Source organism: Lissotriton helveticus, chromosome 9 (genome assembly GCF_964261635.1).
Source record: "Lissotriton helveticus chromosome 9, aLisHel1.1, whole genome shotgun sequence".
NCBI classification, from domain to species: Eukaryota; Metazoa; Chordata; class Amphibia; order Caudata; family Salamandridae; genus Lissotriton; species Lissotriton helveticus.
The window spans coordinates 153865252-153887241 of NC_136070.1; the positions used below are offsets into that span (position 1 = coordinate 153865252).

General features: G+C 41.6%; 1 long non-coding RNA gene across 1 annotated transcript in view; it reads right to left on the reverse strand.

Annotated features, from left to right (window-relative positions):
- LOC144782671 (uncharacterized) overlaps positions 1-20399 on the reverse strand; it is a 129733-nt gene extending 109334 nt beyond the window's left edge. Inside the window, exon 1 of the long non-coding RNA XR_013601200.1 lies at positions 20343-20399. This is a non-coding gene — a long non-coding RNA (uncharacterized LOC144782671). The remainder of the gene's footprint in view (positions 1-20342) is intronic.
- Between the last annotated feature and the right edge of the window lie 1591 nt (positions 20400-21990).

The window sequence follows — 21990 nt, forward strand, 5'->3', positions numbered from 1 at the left end:
GCACACCACTGAATTACAAACGCATGCAAGATGACTTATGTACTAAATTGCTGGCCTGGAAGAGTCTAGGTTTGTTGAACAACGACGAGTTCAAATATTTGAAAAAAGAATTCCCCAGGAAACCCGGTAATTTATTTTATACCAAAGATTCATAAGGATCAGACAAAACCTCCTGGTCGACCTATAATTGCAGCCTGTGATGGCCCACTGGAAAATCTGTCCAGGTATATTGATTTCTTTTTACAGGAGCATGTGGTTTGTTTGGAATCTTTTATAAAAGATACAGGTGACTTTCTATTCAAGATTAACAAAATCAATTGGCAAGAGGGATTTTATCTCATCACTCTAGATGTATCCTCCCTATATACGTGTATTAGGAACCAGGATGGTCTAAGGGCAGTGAAACATTTCCTGAACAAAAGGAATATGGAGTTTGCAGAACACAACAGATTGCTAATGGACCTTTTGACTTTCTGTTTAGAACATAATTATTTTCTGTTCAACAAGCAAATGTATCGCCAAGTGCAAGGTGTGGCAATGGGGGCCAGTTTTTCCCCCAGCTACGCCTGCCTTTTTATGGGCTGGTGGGAAGAACTGGTCCTCAAAAGACAATACAGGGATACATATACAGAAAAAGTTGTATCTTGGCTAAGATACATAGATGATCTGATAATTGTGTGGAAAGGGACGGAAAAGGAAGTCACTGACTTTATTCAGGAGATCAATAGAAATGACATCAATTTACACTTGACGTATAACATAAGCAACTGTCAGGTATCCTTTTTGGATGTGTCAGTAAAGATAATTGACAATAAAATATGTACAACCCTGTTTAGAAAGGAAACAGCAGGGAATACGTTGCTACATGCAACCAGCGCACACCCCAGACACCTCATACACAGCATCCCATATGGGGAAATGCTTAGGCTACGTAGGATATGTAGTAAGGAGGACGAACTTAAGATGCATCAGCAGGACAGCAGGGCCAGGTTCTTAGAACGGGGATATGGCGCTAAAGTAATTGATGCTGCCATTGCCAAATCCATGGCTAAACCAAGGGAGGAACTTATAGAAAGCACAGTAAACAGCAGGCAACTAGAAAATGCCAGTGCTCAAATATCTCAAGAAGCCCCTAGGTTAATATTAACATACAATAGACAGCATAAGGATTTGCGAAAAATTATTCAGCGCAATTGGCATGTGGTAAAGGATGACCCTGTTATAGGTAGTCACCTACCAGAATTCCCGGCAATTACATATCGCAAAGCCACCTCGATGGCTGATATACTGGTAAAGAGTAGTCCAGAGTACAAGGACTCTAGTGGTTTATCCTTAGCACGGAAGGGATTTTATAAATGCCCTCAGTGCAAAGCCTGCACCTACGGAGTGAATAGGACTTCTTATTGCACTGCTTTCAGTACAACACCACAAAGTATTAAGCATCATCTTACTTGTAAAAGTGAATATGTGGTGTACGTTTTAGAGTGCAGTTGCAACTTGAAATATGTAGGAAGTTCCAAACTACCAGGCCACAGACGTATATTACAACACATAAGGGCAATCAACAACAATGACCAAAGTTACCCGGTGGCCCGTCACTTCCAGGAAGTGCATGGGGGTAAACCCAAAGATCTAAGATATTTCCTGTTAGATACTGTGCCTGTACAAAGAAGAGGAGGGGACAGAGAGGGGATGTTGCGCAGATTAGAAACTCACTACATCCTTTTATTAGACACGAAACAACCAAATGGTTTAAATATGAGTGAGGATCTGTACACCTATCTGGATTAACAGATTAGAGATATATTGACACACTGGAGTGGGTATCATGACTTCTTTTATTTCCATCCCATATGTTCAAATACATTATGCCATTCAGATTTGTATATAAGAAATGAAATATTCAATTCTTTTAACTATGCTCAAATTGTAAATATGTAGATTTATTTTTGATATTATAGACAAAGATTATAGAAACATTTTAAGATGTACATTGTATATATGGTAGAATTAATTAATTGGTTACTGGTTGGCATAATTGATTAATTGTGGGAATCTTCCATGTTTACAAATATGAATTCCGATCTGTTAACAACAAGGGATAAATATGTCCATTGATGCTCCAAGTTGATTTTATGAATAGGGGTTTCAAATAATACCTTTGACTGCACACATATGCCTTGAGGATTTTTTTTGAATTATATATTTTTTATATAATTTACTCACTAAGGGAGCACCTGTTTGTTTGTTAGATTCACATTAAAATTATAAAAAGAGAAAATGATTATAAAAATATAACATGAGGTAATTTCAGTAAGAAGATTGGTTCTAGGGATGCACGGTGCGTATTACATAGGCGTTTAGACTAAGGATTTATTAGGATGTTTTAAATGTTAAATTGGATTCAAAATTACATGTTTGACATTGACAGGGGCAAATTGATGAAATTAATAAATTTGCATTACTGCGAGGTGTTATGAGAAATTTGGCTGGTATGATATACAAAAGCCAAAAGCCATTGCATTTAAGCACGAATGTCACTTTAAAACCACTTATCCTTAAGATAAAATTTTGCATTTTGCACTTTACATTCTATTTTTTTAATAAAAAAATGCTGATATTTATAAATATGTATTTTACAGAAATGAAAAATAGAAATGTATAGTATTTCTTTTATGCCTATCAATGCACTATCACTTTAAATTCAGGTGTATCTCACGACACTGTTGTCATGTGATCAAGGCAGGGATCTGCCGAAACGCGTCGTGACGATATGGCAAGCACGGAAATAAATATTTAAATTTTTTTGCACCAAATCAGGGTCTTCCTCGTCTTTTTCGTGTGTTAAAGGTGAGCCTTGTAGTATATATCTATATATATATATATATAGATATATATATATATATATATATATATATATATATATATATATATATATATATATATAGATATATATATATATATATATATACATATATATGCCCTGGGCATGGGGCTATAGGGATTCCACATCCCAGGGCACAGTTTGACAACTATGATTGTTTTGGTTCCCAAAGGTGTTACTGTGACAGAGTTTTCCAACTATGTTTGCTGTTGGAACAAGCTATATTACAACGTTTTAATTCTTCTTTTGTTTTTGGAGATAATGGATTTCTTTTTAAAATGTCATACAGGGATGCCAATATAATTTTTAGGCTCTTTTCTTCATTTGGAGTTCCCTTCTTACCTCAGCTGGCAAACATACAGCATGCATCAGTAATAGCACAATTATTGAAAGGCCTGTTGCTATTAAAAAGAGTTTCAATTGTAGAATGTGCTGCACACACCTCCTCCAAGGACTATGTATCACGAGGTAAAGAATGTATTGACACAGATGTAATAAAAAGAAGAAAAAAAAAGGGGGAATATCTTTAGTAACTGGTTGTATGTACACAATGGTTTAAATTGCTTCTACTCCACATGATATCATGATATAAAGATAAAAGATAATGATATGTACTATGTCCCTAAGTATAATATTGGAAAGGGGTGGAAGAAAAGGAAGAATAGGAAAAGGGGAAGATGAAGGCAAACAGAAGAGGGAATATTGATAGGCCCAAATGGAAAGATATGTTTACCAATGATAATGAGGTGGTTAAGCCCGATAATTGGATGCTTGGGAGCAAAGGTTTTAGAAAGTGTTCCAACTGTAAAGCCTGCTTACATGGTGTTAGTAAAACCGAATACACCGTTCCGTTTACATCTACGCCCCGCAAGATCTTGAAGCAGCTCACGTGCAAAAGTGAGTACGTGGTATATGTGCTGGAGTGCCCGTGTGGACTGCGTTATGTTGGTAGTACCAAATTGCAGGTCCACAAGAGGGTGCTCCAGCACATCAGGGCTATCAATACTAACGATGCCACGTACCCGGTTGCTAGGCATTTTAAGGAGTGTCACAGCAACAATAGTGCACTCCTTAGATACTATGCAATTGATGCAGTAGGTCCTCTTAGGAGGGGTGGTAACAGGGAAGGCCTCCTTAGAGCGTTGGAGACCAAATATATCATTGAATTTAACAGCAAGGCACCTTGGGGCTTAAATTACACTGAAGACCTTCATACATGTCTTTGAAATGTCTTTTGTAAATTACACCTGTATTTGAGTGTCTCTATTCGCACAAGGTCCGATTCTGGGTCAATGTGTCTTTGCATATTTATCTCCTCACTGTACCCAAAATGAGTTTATAGCTATTATGTCTTTAAGCTAGAGTAACAGGGTATTTTTGAACTACCTGTACTTGTGGTTGGCCCAGGAAGCAGCGTTGCAATGTACACATCAGCATAGGTTGGGATCAGCCTATGCATCTTGATGCAATTGATTTTAACTACATATGAGTATTGATGCATACTCATATGTCATCACATCCACTTGTCTATTAGTTTTTTCTTTTCGACCCAAAATAACAATTTGGACACTTTAGCGGTGCTCTTCTTGGCATGTTAGTCCCGACTTGTGTTTCGGGGCTGGTGTTTCAAATCACACATTTGTGGTTTGGTATTTATATATTTATTGTGTTAGTTGTCGGGTTCATTAACAACTGTAACAGATGTATGTGGTCTTGGACCTGCTCTCTAGAGTATTAGTGGATTTATCCAATATATTACAAAATATTACAGAGATGCATTGTGTTGAGACTGTTATGAATTTATCTTACAATTTGTACCAACAAACACACACTCTGCCATGCCAAAAGTACAATGCACCATGCCACTTTATATGTACACACGCAATGACCAACTTGGATTATCCAGTGATTTTGCATGTACTTTAAGTCTGTCTTTTATGTTATCTTTTAAGACTTGGTGGTGTCCAATCGTTATTGGCCGAATTGTAGCACCAGCACTTTAAATTTTGATCGCCCTCTCTTTGTGTCATGTGACCAAGGCCTTTCGGAGGCCGAAACGTTATGCTTGACGAAGGTGCTGATTAAAATCTTCTCACCTGAACTCCTGGGTCTCGTGTTCCTTGTTGCAGCGGCGCCTGGCAATCTTCAAGCGGTGTCCTCCAGCTTTGAGCGTTTGGAATATATATATCTATATATATATATATATATAGATATATATATATATATAGATATATATATATATATATATACATATATATGCCCTGGGCATGGGGCTATAGGGATTCCACATCCCAGGGCACAGTTTGACAACTATGATTGTTTTGGTTCCCAAAGGTGTTACTGTGACAGAGTTTTCCAACTATGTTTGCTGTTGGAACAAGCTATATTACAACGTTTTAATTCTTCTTTTGTTTTTGGAGATAATGGATTTCTTTTTAAAATGTCATACAGGGATGCCAATATAATTTTTAGGCTCTTTTCTTCATTTGGAGTTCCCTTCTTACCTCAGCTGGCAAACATACAGCATGCATCAGTAATAGCACAATTATTGAAAGGCCTGTTGCTATTAAAAAGAGTTTCAATTGTAGAATGTGCTGCACACACCTCCTCCAAGGACTATGTATCACGAGGTAAAGAATGTATTGACACAGATGTAATAAAAAGAAGAAAAAAAAAGGGGGAATATCTTTAGTAACTGGTTGTATGTACACAATGGTTTAAATTGCTTCTACTCCACATGATATCATGATATAAAGATAAAAGATAATGATATGTACTATGTCCCTAAGTATAATATTGGAAAGGGGTGGAAGAAAAGGAAGAATAGGAAAAGGGGAAGATGAAGGCAAACAGAAGAGGGAATATTGATAGGCCCAAATGGAAAGATATGTTTACCAATGATAATGCTTGTTTCCATGGCCCATCTTTTTCATGGTTTATCACTTGTAGGATGTGATCAGACTGTTTTTCTAAATGCTGGTTCTAAGGTTACATTGTAAAAAAGGGTACTTCCGCTACCCTAGGCAACTTTTGGCCCACATAAAAAGAACTTCTTCAAAATAGCCCCCTATTGAAACTGCAAGTACGTGTTGGTACACCGATCCAAGAACTGAAATGTATAAATTATTGCCAAATTCCTCCTGAAGGAGTTCATTCCACACTTTTAAGTGCCTATGCTTTTGTGTTCTGACAATTGACCACCGTTCATCTCACACGTCATTGAGGGGTTGTGCAAGGGGCTAGGAGCTACACAGAGACTATATTGTGCCTGTCATCAGCAAGCAGGGTGCGATGTTGAGAGAAAGAACTGAGTGTTGAAAAATCATATAAGGAAGATTTGTGCATCCACTGAACTGACCTGGATTGATGCACTTCCACTTGCTCTGTTGTCCATGAGTAGCACTGCAAAGACTAACATTGTTAGGTTATGTAAGGCCTTCCTGAAGAAGGGACACCGGAAGCATATGACCTCTAGCCAGGTGACTGGGTCTGGATAAAAGCTCACACCAGACAACACTGCCTCTGGCCAGGTGACATCCTGGATACACAGCTACCACACCAAGAAAGGAGCATGGCCAGACAAAGGAGGACAAGCTCAACCTGCACAAATAGTGTCATCTGAGGTACCCCACAGGTACAATATTCACTCCAGCAGACCAGCAACAACAAAGAAGGATTAGAGGAGAGGCAGATCCCTCTTTTCTGCAGGCCAGGCCTCCTCCAGGAAAGCACAACTCAACTGAGGCAGCTCCCTGCTACCCAGAGCAGGCCAGGCCTCTTGATACTATCATCTAAGGACCCCTACGTTCTCTTCAAGTGCTAGTGACTGACTTTCTTGATCTATGGTTCTCATACAAAGAAAGCAGTGACTCCGCCCCAATAAGAAAACTTCCACTGCCTTCCCCTGCTTCTCATCCAAGACAGCCTCATTACAACGTCCGCCCCATGAAAAGTACAAAGTGGGAATGGTATCCCAAGCCCATCCTGATGGGTTGCACATGCTACACAGCAGAGAAAGGAAGAGTGTAAGCGGACCCCAACGATACATTACCTAAAGACGTCTGGAACTTCAAATGCCCCAACCCCTCAGTCTACAAGTTGTGACAAGATATCTTTTCCTTCTTCATCACTTTGTTTTCTTCCTTTTTGAAAGTGCCTAGGTAAAAGAAGTGCTTGAAAACCTCTCAAATTACTTGAAGACAGGCACCAATGGTTACTTTTTTGTTTACAGAAATAATCACTGAAGCTCTGCATAATTTTTCAGCTTAGTTTTGAAAAGACTTAAAGTTCAGCAGAAAATAAGACATTCTTCCAACTAGTCACACTAACCACACGTACCAACGATTGGAACAATGCCTCAAGACTTTCAGAACAATGAGTAAAAATGACAATGGGTGCTACTAGCAGTATTGAACACTATTACTGCCATTATAATGACTATAAATGTATCATGATCACAGTGCTATACCTAGGATACTGCTTAAATGACACAGAGATATTGTACCAAATTGAATAGATAGCCATTGATAAAGATGGGACAAGGGGACAGTTGACAGGACAGGATGTTATGTTTGCACACACTGGCCTACAGACACAGAAAAAAAGCATGTGTCATACTTGTCTCTAAACATGTGGGCAGTGTCCTAATGAGCATTATGCTCTTCAGCCAGCACCCCATGTCCGTAGCACTTCCTGCAAGGATAGAACAGGGAATGTGAATAACGTAGCACGTATAATATTTGTTCTTTTGAAATGAACAAATGGGGGGAGATGAAGCAGAGTCTATTTTTTACCCCAGGCCAATTATGCCCACCCTTGTGGCATGAGACCCTGATAAGCCCCCACCAGCTAGCATAAAAGGAATCTGTTAAATTGACCAAATTGTCCTGTCTGTTCTTTTTCTATGAATAGGCCTCAAAGTGTCTCTCTCATACAAATCTTCTCAGTGAGGCTCAGCTCCCCCGGATCCCCCACTCCCTCGATCTGCTCTTCTTCTCTTACACCCACAAAGATACTGCAAGAAAAGCAATACCGCAAGAATAGGGAACTTCCCAAGCTAAAAGAGACTTCACGCAATACCTGAGGGTCGGGGCCACGTGCCATCCGTCATCTTTCATATTATTGTATCTGTTGCTAGCTTTAATGTAACTAAGACATGCAACCAATATCTTCCTAAATGTTCTTCTTTCTTTTAAAAGTTTCCCTGAAGTGACGCAAATCCTGGCCAATAGATGTGCAATTTCATTATGATTCATGGTCAAATATCCTGTGACCTTTTGAGAAACCTTTTGTAGCGTGGGTGGCACTTCTGTTTTCCTAAATATTTTCCAGACGTGACCAAAATGTGTCATGTCCTATAGGTTAAAGACACCTGATAATGTCGACATTTCGTGGTCAATGGTTAATCATTGAAAGAGTATAAAGATCTGCTCCTCAGTCCATTCAGGGGACTACCTCGCTGCAGTGACCCCTTGGGTCACTGACGCCTGTGTGGTCTCCTTCAGCCCTCTATCTAAGCATCTTTGGCTGAAGCTCTTATTGTTTCTGGCACTTTAAAATTGTCTTTTTCTTTCTCCTCTGCGTCGCCCTTATTCTAAAACATTATTGCATTTGCAAAGCAATAGATAACGTTGTTCCTCCTAACTTAACATGTGCATTACTAGCATTGCAGTCAAGTGTAGTTTGCATTTTGAATAGATTTATAACATTTTTGCATTGCCTGAGTTTCTCCTTCACTCCAGAAATGTGTGTTTCATTCCCTAAGTAATTTCAATTGTGCCTTTTTAATAATCCTGGCCCCTCGCATTCTGGGTCTCTTTAAAATGTTTAACCTGCATGAATTATTCTCTTCAGGAAGGCTTGTTTCATGTTCTCTATATTTTCATAGAATGTATTCTGTGTCTTTCTGAGTCTCTAGCTGATTTAAATGTTTTTTTTAATGGATCCTCACTCCAGCTTGCCTTATAGTTCTCATCAGAAAGGCTTGATTCTAGGCACTATGATTTTATAACAAATGTACTCCATGTCTTTGGATCTCAAGCAGTTTTCCATTATGCATTTTTAAGAGTTACTCATTTCAGCTTGCCTCGCAACATTTTAGAAGCGATTGATATTTAGCATGTACTCCTGGCAGAGTGAAGCCAGGTTTTCTTAAGAGTGTTCACTAGCAATGCGTTTTATTGAAATACATGTGTTTTGTGTAATAAAAGTGCCACTTCAACATGAAATGTCGTCATCTCACCTCATTGTTCCTTCTTTCTTAGTGAATTATTGAGACGGTATCCCAGATCACAGTGAACGTGACCACACCCTTAACGGGGGCTCGGAAGGGCCTCCAGTTTCCCCTCTGTCAGGTTGTATCAATTTTAAACAATTTTCAATTGGAATCTACAGTCCATGAACGCGTTCACACAGTGACTTGTCCTTTGCTCTTGGCAGCCTGTAGACGACACAGTCAGAGGGTCACATCATAATTCTAGTGCGCAGACTCAGCTTGTTTCCATCTCCACTGCCATCTTTTCCCTTGACTTATCACATCAGGCCCAACTGCACTATTAATAAAGGAATCATAAACAGATGTTAATTTCTCAAATATGTGATTGTCACTGTTCACCACCCACTTCTACTCTATCTCATGCAAAAGCATTAGCAGCAACATCTTCTTTTAAAGTTCAGGCCATCATATGCCAGGCACAAGGTGCCTCAAGACCTACGGTAAGTAAGTCTTGCACATGCGTGAGAGTTTTCCTTCTCAAACGGATTAGTCCCGTGGTTATTTACGTAGTTCTGATTTGCGCATGCGCACAAGCATTTTTCGATTTCAAGCAGGGCTCTGTCGCGTTGCAAATTATTCTTTTGTTATTTAAGCATGCATAAAGCTCTTTTCCCCATGTGTGAATGTCGTGTGCATGTTATTTTTCTCTTCTTTACTCATTTCTAGTGGTTAGTACCTGTTAATGAGAGATTGATCCAAGCAAGTTTCATTTTCTTGAATCCTTGCTCCATCACAGCTATCAGGGTTTAAAGCCAGGTTTTCCAATCGAAATTGTTTTTTGAGCTACTTCTTTCCAATATAATAATCAGTACTCACCGTGAAACCAACAACATAAGAAAAAGTACAACACAAGCACACCTCCAGCCTCAAAACACCTGCAACACTGACATCCAACCTTAAAAATGCATAAGCTTGTTGTGTTCCATTCGCACACCCTTATAATTTAACCAACTCTCTGTAAGTACTCCAAAAGAAACATAATAATCACATTAAAAGAGCACAAACTAGAACCCACTTATGTTATCATCCTATTAAATGTACCACATAGAATCAAAGGTCGAGGGGAGAGATGGGAGAAGAGTTAAGGGAGTATGTCAATCGTTTAAAAACAGATTCGAAAATACAAACTGAAATGTTTTAACCAACAAGGGCATGCATCTGGTTGGTTTCATCAGCCTTGTGAAAGCCATTCTAGGTGGAAAAAATAGTCAGAATGGGTTAGATGGAAAAAGTTTGTTGGAACCGTTTTCTAAAGGTTTTATTTTTGTACAGTTCACAAACAAGTAGAAGACACTGTGAATTGTATTACCACTCCTGTCTCATCCTAGGACTATTCACCACAAAGCAGAGAGCACGAAAGACAGGAGTGCTTCTATAGGGAGGTCAGATGCCTCCATGGATGGTGTTGGATAAAATTGACCATGAAAAATAAGGGGAAAGGCGGTAGTTGTGGAGAGAAAGAGTGGTCACTGTTTCTTAAGCTCTGTTTGGTTCTCTCAACCACCAAACCCGGCTGCAATGAAGGGGGAGAAAGTTGCTGTCCCCATTACACAATGCCACTAGCTGAAAAGGCGCCCCACTGGAAGCCCAGAAATGAAGAGAAGGCTGGACCCCTGAGCAAGGCTTGCTACAATCTCTTCAGCTTAATAACTGCAGTTCACAGAAGCATAAAGACACCCCAGATCCTCCTTTCAATTGACACGTTATTGTTCTGCCAAATTCACTGCAGTACATGATCTCAGTAGTCTCAAACCTGGAGTGGAGTTCATAAGGCACAGGTGCTTAACTGTGTGTTGCATTCAGTACTAGAATAGTACGGAGTACCTCGTATCAGGGTTGAGGTTCATTGATGTGAATGAATCCCTGATCTGAAATAACAGATGTGCTGACAGAGCTCAGGAATGACACCCTTTTCCAGAGTTGTGTGTAGGTGTTAGCTTTGGAAAGACAAGAGATGTTGAACATCAGAACTGGTATGTGCTGACAGCATGTGGAACCACGTACCAAACGTAATGGGGTGATGAAAATCAGGATTATGTGAAACTGCTAAGGCATGTGGGTCAAAGTATGGAAAGATGTATTTATTCAGGGGTTATTTTAAAGGGCAACAAACAGCTTGCAGGCACTATTGGACTACTCACCCAAAAGTTGTGAAATAGCACAAGTTGAAGGACTACTTAAGCCGAATGATAAGTAGCCAGCTTTATAAGCTGTTACGGATTTGAGGTGTTCCAGCTCTTTGAGGATTTCCACGGGACCAAAGCAGTGTCCCTTGATATGGAAAGACTGCGCCACCCAGAAAGGTCAAGGTGATACAGTTTCGGCATACATGAAAACACTTTTACTTTTGGTGGTAGACGATGATATTCTTGCTTTCTCCCTCTTAGAAAATCCTCAACTCTAATGGAAGATAATTGAACACCACTCTTTTTGTTACCCTCTGTAAATCTCCATCTTAGGCATTCTGAAACATCTTCATGTGTGGTCAGCACTCAGGTGTCCGGGCAGAGCTATGCATGGGTTCAAGTCCAAGAATAGGAAGGAATGCCACACATGATGACTGAGGTACCCAGACAGACCTATGTTTTCCCCCTGGGCTAGGAGAGCAAGAGCTATTCTTCTATAGGTCCTTGGACTGAGCTAGCAATTGATGATGGAGGACAGGGTTGGTGGTTCTGGAGGAGAGAAGCCTCCACCTGCCGCTGAATGCGCCTAAAGTTATGACCGTAACTGGGAGAGGAGGAGAATCCAGAATGTATCAGGAGATTCCAGCATGGGAGATGAACATGGGGTGTGGAAGATGTGCACATGGGAGGATAAGGTGGGAAGGAGTATATGTACTCAGGAAGAGGTATTCAGAGGAGAGCTACGGGTGAAATGTTAATGGAAGATGGGGAGGTTTGAGAGAGAGAGGCAGAGAGATAGAAAATAAAAAAGCTAACTTGGGATGGAACAAACAGAGGAGAGAGAAATATGTAGCAGTGAGGAGATGGTGCAGAACAGAAAGTGGTGTATGTGGCGTGCAGGGGGAGTAAAAGCTGAGAGATACATTAATATCATAACGAGTTAAGGTCCATTGCCGTCAACGCATGGGCTATTGCACCTTCTGCAGTTTTGGTCCCCACCCAACAAAAGCCTGAGATAACTTGGATGTATCATTTCAAATGAAAACCAGAGAAATACAAAATTAAATTGTATATTTTTATCTGCTGAGCACTTTTTAGGTAATCAACACGAACATAAAGGTGTCTTGTACTCAGCCTCCTTCAGACAATATTTATTTGAGCCCTTAGTAGTACTGCAGAGGTTTACATTTAATTTTAAAGTGGTGATTGGCTAAATCGTAGCCCATCTCGTGAATCACATTCTCAATCCCTCCGCTCGCCTCAGCAAAGACCCCTGGAGACCTGTTAGAACTGGGGGTCTCTAGTTGGCAATGGTAAACACCTTTGACCAAATAGGGACCCTTGCTTATAAGTCAGGACAAGGGGATTACACTCTTAGATAACCCCTGCTCACCCCCTTGGTAGCTTGGCACGAGCAGACAGACTTATCTCAGAGGCAGTGTGCTAAGCATTTGTGAATATACACAGCAAAACAGTGAAAACACTACAGATGGACACCACACAGGTTTTATAAAAATAAGTATTCTTTATATAGAGTTAACACAAGACCACAATCGACAAAAATTCACAATACTGTACTTAAAGTTGACTTAAAGATGGTAAAAGTTACTTAGTTCAAGTTGGTGATGAATGCGACACTGCTCTCACAGAAGTACCTGGATGTGTAACACAAAACAAACAAAATGCTCACAGAGTGGGAGATGTGTTGGTTCCGTGCCTCGGGGGAGATGATGCGTCGCGCCTCAATGCTTGCGCAGAGTAGGGGATGCGTCTTGATCCTAACCGGAGCAGAGGTGATGCATAGATTCTCATCCTGAGGCCTGGTTGCAATGTGTAAGATGGCGCCTCGATGCGATGCGACACTCCGGTACGATGCGAGAAGAGGGCCCCCTTGATGCGACGACGTGAAGACAATGCGTGCACGCCCGGCGGCGAACTCTGTAGCTTTGGAGCTGCGACAGGCCCTGCAACACGCTTCTCCGGTGGTGCGAAGGTGACCTTACGGTGGCGACACGCTTCTCCGGTGATGCGTCGGGTAACAGCTTTGATGAAGTCACGCATCTTTGGTGATGCAGCGGCAACCTCGGTGGCAGCGACACGCTTCTCCTGCAATGCAATGGCAACAGCTGCGACACGCTTTTCTCGATGCATCGCGCATCCAGCTTCCAGCGACACACAGGCTTTTGTAGACTGAATTCCCAGCAAGGAAACTCTGAGGGGAGCTGGTGGTGAAGTCTTTTGTCGCTGAGACTTCAGCAGGAGGCAAGTAAAAGTTCGAGCCCTTGGAGCAATATTCTGCAAGATGATGAAAGTTCTTTGAAAGTTCCTTCTCCTTTCCTTGGCAATGAAGAAACCACTGCAGGCCAATCCAGCAAACAGCACACTGGCAGAGAGGCAGTCCAAACTCTTGCAGCTTCCTTGGTTCTTCTCCTTGGAAAAAGGTTCGTCTTGTTCCCAGAAGTGATCTAAAGTTCTTGGGTCTGGGTCCCAATGCAAGATGATGAAAGTTCTTTGAAAGTTCCTTCTCCTTTCCTTGGCAATCAAGAAACCACTGCAGGCCAATCCAGCAAACAGCACACTGGCAGAGAGGCAGTCCAAACTCCTGCAGCTTCCTTGGTTCTTCTCCTTGGAAAAAGGTTTGTCTCGTTCCCAGAAGTGATCTAAAGTTCTTGGGTCTGGGTCCCAATATTTATACCCCAAAATCCTTTGTTCTTTGAAGGCAGAGAGGCCTCTGCCTAGTCAAAACCAGTTCTTGAGCACTTTGTTTGCAGGACATCTTTTTTCCTTTCACAGTGCAGGGCAGAGACATCAGACACACCACTGGAGGTGGAGCCAGCATTGTGGAGGGAACGCCCAGCCCTATTCAGGTCCCAGGTGCAACTCCTCCCTCCCATCTAGATGCAGATCTCTCTATTCACCACTGGGCTGACTCAGCCTGTCTCCTGGAAACCCCCAGCCCAGTCACTCAAACTCCAGACAAGCAATACACAACCTAGCAAAGGCAGACTTGGATAGTTAGACAAGAACATACCTGCTTTCTAAAAGTGGTATTTTCAAACACAGAATGTTAAAACCAACTTTAGTAAAAGATGTATTTTATCATTGTGATTTCGGGCATACTAAATTCTAATTTCTACCATGTTTCCTGAGTCAGTTAGGATTATAAAATGTAATAATCTAACTGCCCATTATGGCCTAGGGGGAGCAGGTAGCCTTGCAATAGTGAAAAACAAAAATGGCTGTAATTCACTATAAAGACATGCTACACACACCAGGGCATGTCCTACCTTATCCTTACAATGCACCCTGCCATTGGGCCTACCATAGGGGCGTCTGATATGAAGAAAAAGGAAGGGTTTAGGGACTGGCAAGTGGGTGCACTTGCCAACTCGACATGGCACAGATCGCACACAGGCCTTGCAATGGCAGGCCTGAGACACACTTTACAAGCTGCTTCTGTGGGTGGCACCACCAGTGCTGCAAGCCCACCAGCAGCATTTGATTTACAAGCCCTGGGCACACATGGTGCACTGTACTAGGGTCTGACAAGTAAATCAAATAACCCAATCATGGAGTCACTAATCAGTACATCAATTTAAAATGGGGAGCACTTGCACTGTAGCACCGAATAGCAGTGGCACAGAGCCCAAAGCATATAACCAGCAAATCATATCAAAAACAGAGGAGGCTAACAGTAAAAATGGAAGGGAGACTCACACCAGTGATGCCAAGTATAACAAGACCACAGTGTAATGTGATGGTTTGGTGTGAACCGTCTTTCTTTGACTGGCCAACCCTACTGATCCTCTTACATCAGGGAATTCCTTTCACACAGTTCTTTACCTTCCTTGAGGCCTGGATGAACTCTGAAGAATTTAGGGGGCTGATGATACTGACAATGGAGAGCACCAAGGTTAGGGCTCCTGGAATTACGTGGCATGGGAGGACCAAATTATGGAACAGGGTTCACTAAATTATGCAGCAAGAAAAGGTCAATTATGCAGCATAATGTGGTACATTTTGTGATTATATTACCTCATAATTCTTTTCATTTTTCACATGTCAACCATATTTGAGCAAAGGTTTCATCTCATTAGTACCAGTTTGACACCCAAATACAGCAATAGGAAACAGAAAGGTGGCCAATCAACCTTTGCGAAGGGCCCTCCACTGCACGGCAACATGTCTTGCCATATTTGAATGACTCTTGATCCGTTTGAGCTAGAATTTTTTTTGTTCTTGAAATCTGCAGGTTATGCAGCAGATGATGGATTATAAGGCAAATGCGGCAAAGCCATAATTATGTGGAAAATGCAGCAGCCATAAAATTGCAACATTCCAGTGGCACTGACACAGTGCCATCTCTGCTCAGCCTGTGCTGCATGTCTTGAAAGATGAGTGGTATGCGCCTTACCCGCAGCCCTGTTGTATTCAAGATCATGGGGCACTGCATACTCATAGTTTCCTTTAGCAACTGGTACAAATAGTCTGCACCATGACCCAGAGAAGCCACCCAATCCACCTCAGCCTCTTGTACACAGGATGGTCACATAAGTGTTGTGATGTGAAGCTGCGACGGGGAGCAGATGACTCTTCCTCCTTCAGCACCCGGCAGGTGTGCACCAGGAGGGTATGTGTGATAGAGCCCAAGCACTCCTGCCTGCATCATCAACAAATATGGGGCACCGACGGGGACTCAGAAAAAGAGAAGCAAACTTTCTTCAATGTCTTTTACCCTTCAACTTCAACTCCCTCCACTGACGTACGACTGAGGGGTACCCAGAGAAGTGTGCATCTGTCTGATTGCCATCTAACAGCAGTCTATAGAAATATAAATGTCACCTTCTGTGACTCCTTCCGAGGAGACCCACTCACAGACCATGTCAAAGACAAACCTATGGTCTGACACTCGTTGTCATGTGCCTGGAATGGTCTGTGCTTCACACAGAGATGTTCATGGTGCCAGGTGGAGAGTTCAAAACATTGGACTGGTGTAAACAAGAACGCATTGGTATTTCTTCCCATAATCCTGAAATCACTTGAATGGAGTGAACTTTCTTCATAGGATGCTCTATGCTCTCCATCTAGAGTGTGTGGATCTGGTCTATCAAATTTGGAGCCGGGACACCAGGGTTCTTATGTGAAAAATATTTTTAACTTGGCATTCTAGCTGCTTAGATGAATTGATAGAAACACAGAGGTTTATTGTGCCTAAGTTTTCCAGGTTCCTGCTGGTGACATGGCTGAAACCCCCATTTGTATTTTGCAAGCCCAAGGTCTCTCTGTTACACATCTGGGTAGCCATTACCCTCCCGTGGCCTGTGATGCAACTGGAACATCAAAAGGTGGGCCTGCAGCACCTTCCTCCGCCCTCTCTCAGTTCTGCGTGTTTGGACCGTTGGGTTGTCGTAAAGATACAAAAGTCAGAATCCATTATGAGCATGTTAAGTTGGCTTGTCTACCTTTGGCCCCTATGTCGCAAGTCATTATGTTTAGCTGAACTCAGGAAAGTGTCAATTCATCCAAAGAATGACTTTGATAAACACCTAAGGTGACTAAGGGCCTGATTAGGATCTTGGCGGATGGGCTACTCTGTCACAAATGTGATGGATATTCCATCCACCGAATTACAATTCCATTATAGCCTATAGAACTTGTAATATGGAGGACGGGATATCAGTCACATTTGTGACAGAATATTCCATCTGACAAGATTGTAATCAGGCCCTAAGGGCCAGATGTACGACCTGCAAGGTAGCACATTGCAAATTGAGAGTAATTTGCGACTCGCAATTTGCTAGGCACTATTTTGCATGTACAACAGTGTGCTTAACACTGTTTGCGATTACCAATGGGGTAGCAAATTGTGAGGCTTATGAATATTAATGAGCCTATCGCAATTTGAGAGCCAATTGGGAATGACAGGCCCTCCCAGGGATGGTGGCATGCTTAGCTCAGCCGACCACCATGTCTAGGACTGCTTTTTTAATAAAGCAGTTTTTTTAAAATGCAGTCCGATTTCCTTAAAGGAAACCAGGAGGCATTTCAAAAAGAAAAATGAGACTTTTCAGTTTCATTTTTTAAGGCAGGCAGTGGTCTCTGGGACCACTGCCTGCTCTTAAAAAATATTTTCCAACATACTCACAAAGGGGAAGGGGTCCTCTGGGGACCCCTTCCCTTTTGCAAGGGGTTTACCACCTACTTGAAGTAGGGGGTAAACAGCAAGTGTTTTGCGGCCGTTGACATGTTGCATGTAGCATGTTGACTCGCTATTAGGAATGGACGTCCCTTCCTAATAGCGAGAGTCGCAAATGCTATTACCCTTTTTTGTGGCCGCAAACGGGAGGTTCTTCCATTTGCCGCCGCAAAAAAGGGTCGTACATCTGGCCCTAAATCTTCTATAATTTCCCTGTTATCTACATTTCAAAGTCAGACAGTAAATGTGCAAAATAAACATGTTATCTGAATTTACATATTTTTTTCATACTGGTTTATGTCTTGTACTAATTGGAAAGTCCCTCTAATGTAGGGTAAAAGTCAGCGATCAATCCTACAAAAACCCCATGAAGTGACCACTGTTTCAAAGAGGGCTTTGGCTCGAGTTATTGCCAGTAGTCCTGACAGACTGCTCTACTGATGCAGCATCCATTCCTTTGCTGAGAGCTGATACAGAGATGCTCTGAGCCCAGCTGATGTGTGGTTTCCTCCTGATGGAACACTCTTTCCTGGCCAAACTGATAACCACAGCTTCTCTGCTGTGACCGGGTATGCAGTGCACTAAATCCCAAGAAACTCTAGAGCCAAGCTATGCCATTCCTTCATAGTACAGCGCATATAAGTCTTTAGGGTGTTAGGCTGCCAAGAAGATTCCAACCATGTTAGAAATGTTCAGATTATTCTCACTCCTAGTGACATGCATGAGTGTTGTTTTAATTATACTCTTTGTGGTATTATTCATGTACTGCGCAACAGGATGAGGATGTTGAAAGCAACAAGATGAGGATGTTGAAATGCACACTTTTAAATGTATAGTGTCTTTTTCGTAGTGCAGTACTTGTCTGTGCAACAAAATTGAGTTTGAATTATCACTATATCCCTGACCCTTTATGGGACGATTAGTAACCCATAAAGTATGGGCACCAAACCAACAACTATGTTAAGGGAGGTATGAGGCTACAACAACCTGGACTTTCATGCTGAAGTGTTGGGGTGCCGAACTAAGTTCATGTATGATGTATTAAAATGATTAATAGCTGCCTCCCAAGCCATTCTTATAGCTTTGTGGGACCTGGAATAGTCTGAATTATCATCGGCAGCCTGGAGGGGGCACCGGATGAAGCAAGCTGCAGTGGTCTCCTGACGAGGGCCCTGGCACGTATTTTGTTTCAAATTAAGTACTGGTTTAGATGAGTTTATAGCCCTTAGGACTTCAAAAGCCATTTCTGCTTCAGGAACTAATGTTCTGATTTGCTGGGGTGAATCTTGTTTTAGTATGTCCTTGAGAGGAGCTGCTATTTGGGAAACTGTTGAATAAATCTCCGATATTAGCCTACTGCCCTTAAGAAAGCCCACATATTTGTTTGTTGTAGGAAAAGGAATCGCTGGTCCATTCTCAAGTTTTTATTCTTGTGGTTTTATCTGTTGCCTAGTAAATACCCTAAATATTTCAATTGGTGTGTGGCTAACTCTTTTCTGAGCTTCTTCGGAGGCCTTCATACTTTAAGGAGGTAAGAACAGTGATTGAGCATGGTAGGTGCTCCTTCTGTTTCTTGCTGCAGATGCTAATGCTATGTAAATAGGTTGGTGCATAACACTGATGTTTATCAAATAACTGATTCATCAGCCTTTGAAAAGTTACAGAGACTCCATGTAAGCCGAAGAGAAGGACAGTAAACTGGTACAACTTATTAGGGGTGGAGAAAGCTGATTTCTCCTTTTCTGAGATGCTCAATGGTATCTTCCAATAACCCCATGTCAATTCTAGTGAGGTGATATACTTTGATTTACGTAGCTATTCATTTTTTCAATGCAGTTTAGAGGAACAGAACCGAATGGTTCCATCGGGCTTTGGCAGAGATCCAATTCCTGGTGGATTGTTCAATAACACTTAAGTTTAACATATTCTCTACCTCCTCCTGGATGGCCTTGCATCTAGCTTTGGGAATGTGATATGGCTTCTGTTTGACAAATTGCCTCTGGTCAGTATGAATGTAGTGTTTAATTTGCTGAGGCCTCCCTGGTTCTTAAGAAAAGTTACCCTGAAAGGTGCTAAAATGTCATTTAGCTCAAGTTGTTTGGTTTTAATGAGGCCTGAATCTATACTAAATTCTACTATAGGATTGGTTTAATGTTATGGCAGGGCAACTTTGGTCTCCATGAGAATTACATTCTTCCACTTCTTCAAGAGATTAATGTGAAGAATGTGGTTCTCTTTTTGTCAATTGAAGTGTCACCATATCACCTTGGTGACATCCCTGTACTGTGGGCACACCTTTGGTTCTTGACCAAGCAAGATTCCACAAAAGAATAGGTTTCAGCGGTTTATTTAACTGTCATCATTAGTCTTCATGATAACTTTTTGTATGAAATTTTTTTCATGCATTCATTTACATCGTGTTTCATATTTCATATTTCATATTTTCAAACTGCTCCGATGCATTTCGGGTAGTAAGCCCTTCGTCCGGGAGCTCTATAGGTAATAAAAGATATAGCACTAAGTGTTGGAACCGTACAACAAAATGTAATTAAACGTAGCAAGCAGGTGGGGGCCAGTGAGGCGTGTTGTCGGGGTGACCGGCATCTATGAAATACAGTATGAGGTGCTGATAAGGTGACGTGATTTTATAATATATATCGTGTTCGGTGATATTTAAGTGCCTATAGCGGTTGAAGGTTAGAAAGACGTCCTGAACACTCACGTGTCATCCGACGTTCGAACAGTCTAAACATAAGAAATAGGGAGGAATGCATTAGGATCAAACCTACCCACAGTCATTTGGCAACACAGGTTTTTAAAAAAACGAGTTGAATGGGTAACGGCGGAATATTGCTAACTTACTCGATTGTTAGTTGGCTCCGTGGCTGGTGAACTTCTATCCGGCATTCGTGATCAAAGTGTTGTCCCGGAAGGGGATGTTATGAAAAGGGGAAGGTGTGATGGACAGTGAAATAGGACTACAATGCGGCGGCCATATTAGGTGGGTACGGGTGAGACCTGAGTAAGTTTGAGTGAATGAATATAGGTAGTGAGGTAATGGACATCATATGGTCAGTAACAAAATAAAATTATGATTGCAAAATTATAATAAACAAAATTATCATAAGCAGCACTACTGGAAATTAAGTATGCGACATATTACACCTAAAGGTAGGTGTTTCATTTGATCCTAACGCATTCCTCCCTATTTCTTATGTTTAGACTGTTCGAACGTCGGATGACACGTGAGTGTTCAGGACGTCTTTCTAACCTTCAACCGCTATAGGCACTTAAACGCACACCTGAGGTACTGTCCATAATTACGACAGGTTTACCTCGCACTGCACTTCTTTTAATAGTACCAGCCCGGGGTCTTGAATAAACTTTTTTCTAACCAACCCACGAGCCAGGAGCTTTTTAATTTTTTCACCTCAACCCACCACTCACATATAAAATACTCACTCACTTGCACCACATATAGTCATTACTATAAGTGCTCCCGCGTAGTCGTAGGTCGTAGCACGCCGCATCCCGTTAGAAGGGTGCGAAGACCCCAATGATGAAGCATGACACCAAGGGGCCTTTTGGTGTGTGAGGGGTATTTTATCAAACACTGAGTGCTCCCACGCCTATGACGAACACTCGTTCTTTACCCCAGTAGGATTCCTTTTGTTTATATGACTATGCTTGTGGAGTAAGAATCCTTCTGTGTTTACTCTACCTCCCTCTTTTGTGAATTTATTTGTAACGTTGTTATGCTCTGGTTGAGGGACATCAAATCCTTCAGGAATTTGTTCTCAGAACTAGAGAGGAGATTGATCTTAGTTAAACCCCAAAGTTCTGCCCCATCTAGTGCTGCACTTACTCCTGTAGCTTTATAGATGTCTAGCACAGGGGCAATAGGTTTGAATGAGGACGAGCGCTGCTCTTTGAGAAGTGTCCCAGCGACCCTTTTGTGGCCCAACAACAATTTCTGAAGGTGAGGGCTCCACTGCATAGAGTCGGACAAGCGAATGCCCAAGTAATCAAATTCCTTAACTCTTTCCAGGGGCACACACTCAATACAGTACCTTGGTACATGTCCTAACACCATTGGCCAATAAAGTAATCAGAAATTGCTTTCTTATTTTTGTCGGTGACCCTAACAAATTTGGTTGTGCTAGGAAGAGCGCCTATTAATGGAAGTGTTTAGGCACCAGCAACTTTAAAGAGGCTTGCAAATGGTCTTTTTGTTACAACATTCTCCCCTCTATGACAAAATAAGGGTCAACCTCTGCTTCTGTTTCCTGCTTTTTAGCTTGTTCCGAGCTGTTTTGTGAATGTGGATCATTTTTCTAGGCTATCTTAAAATCTTTGTCTTCCCTCCAGGACCTTGGGTTGAGCAATTCAGAAATTCTGGTGATCCATTCTTTTTCTCTGTATTTCTTTCTCAATTACACGTATAGGTTTAGGATGCAGTAAAACACAATTCTTAGAGTTGATTTGCCAAAAAGCAAAACAATTCAGGGGT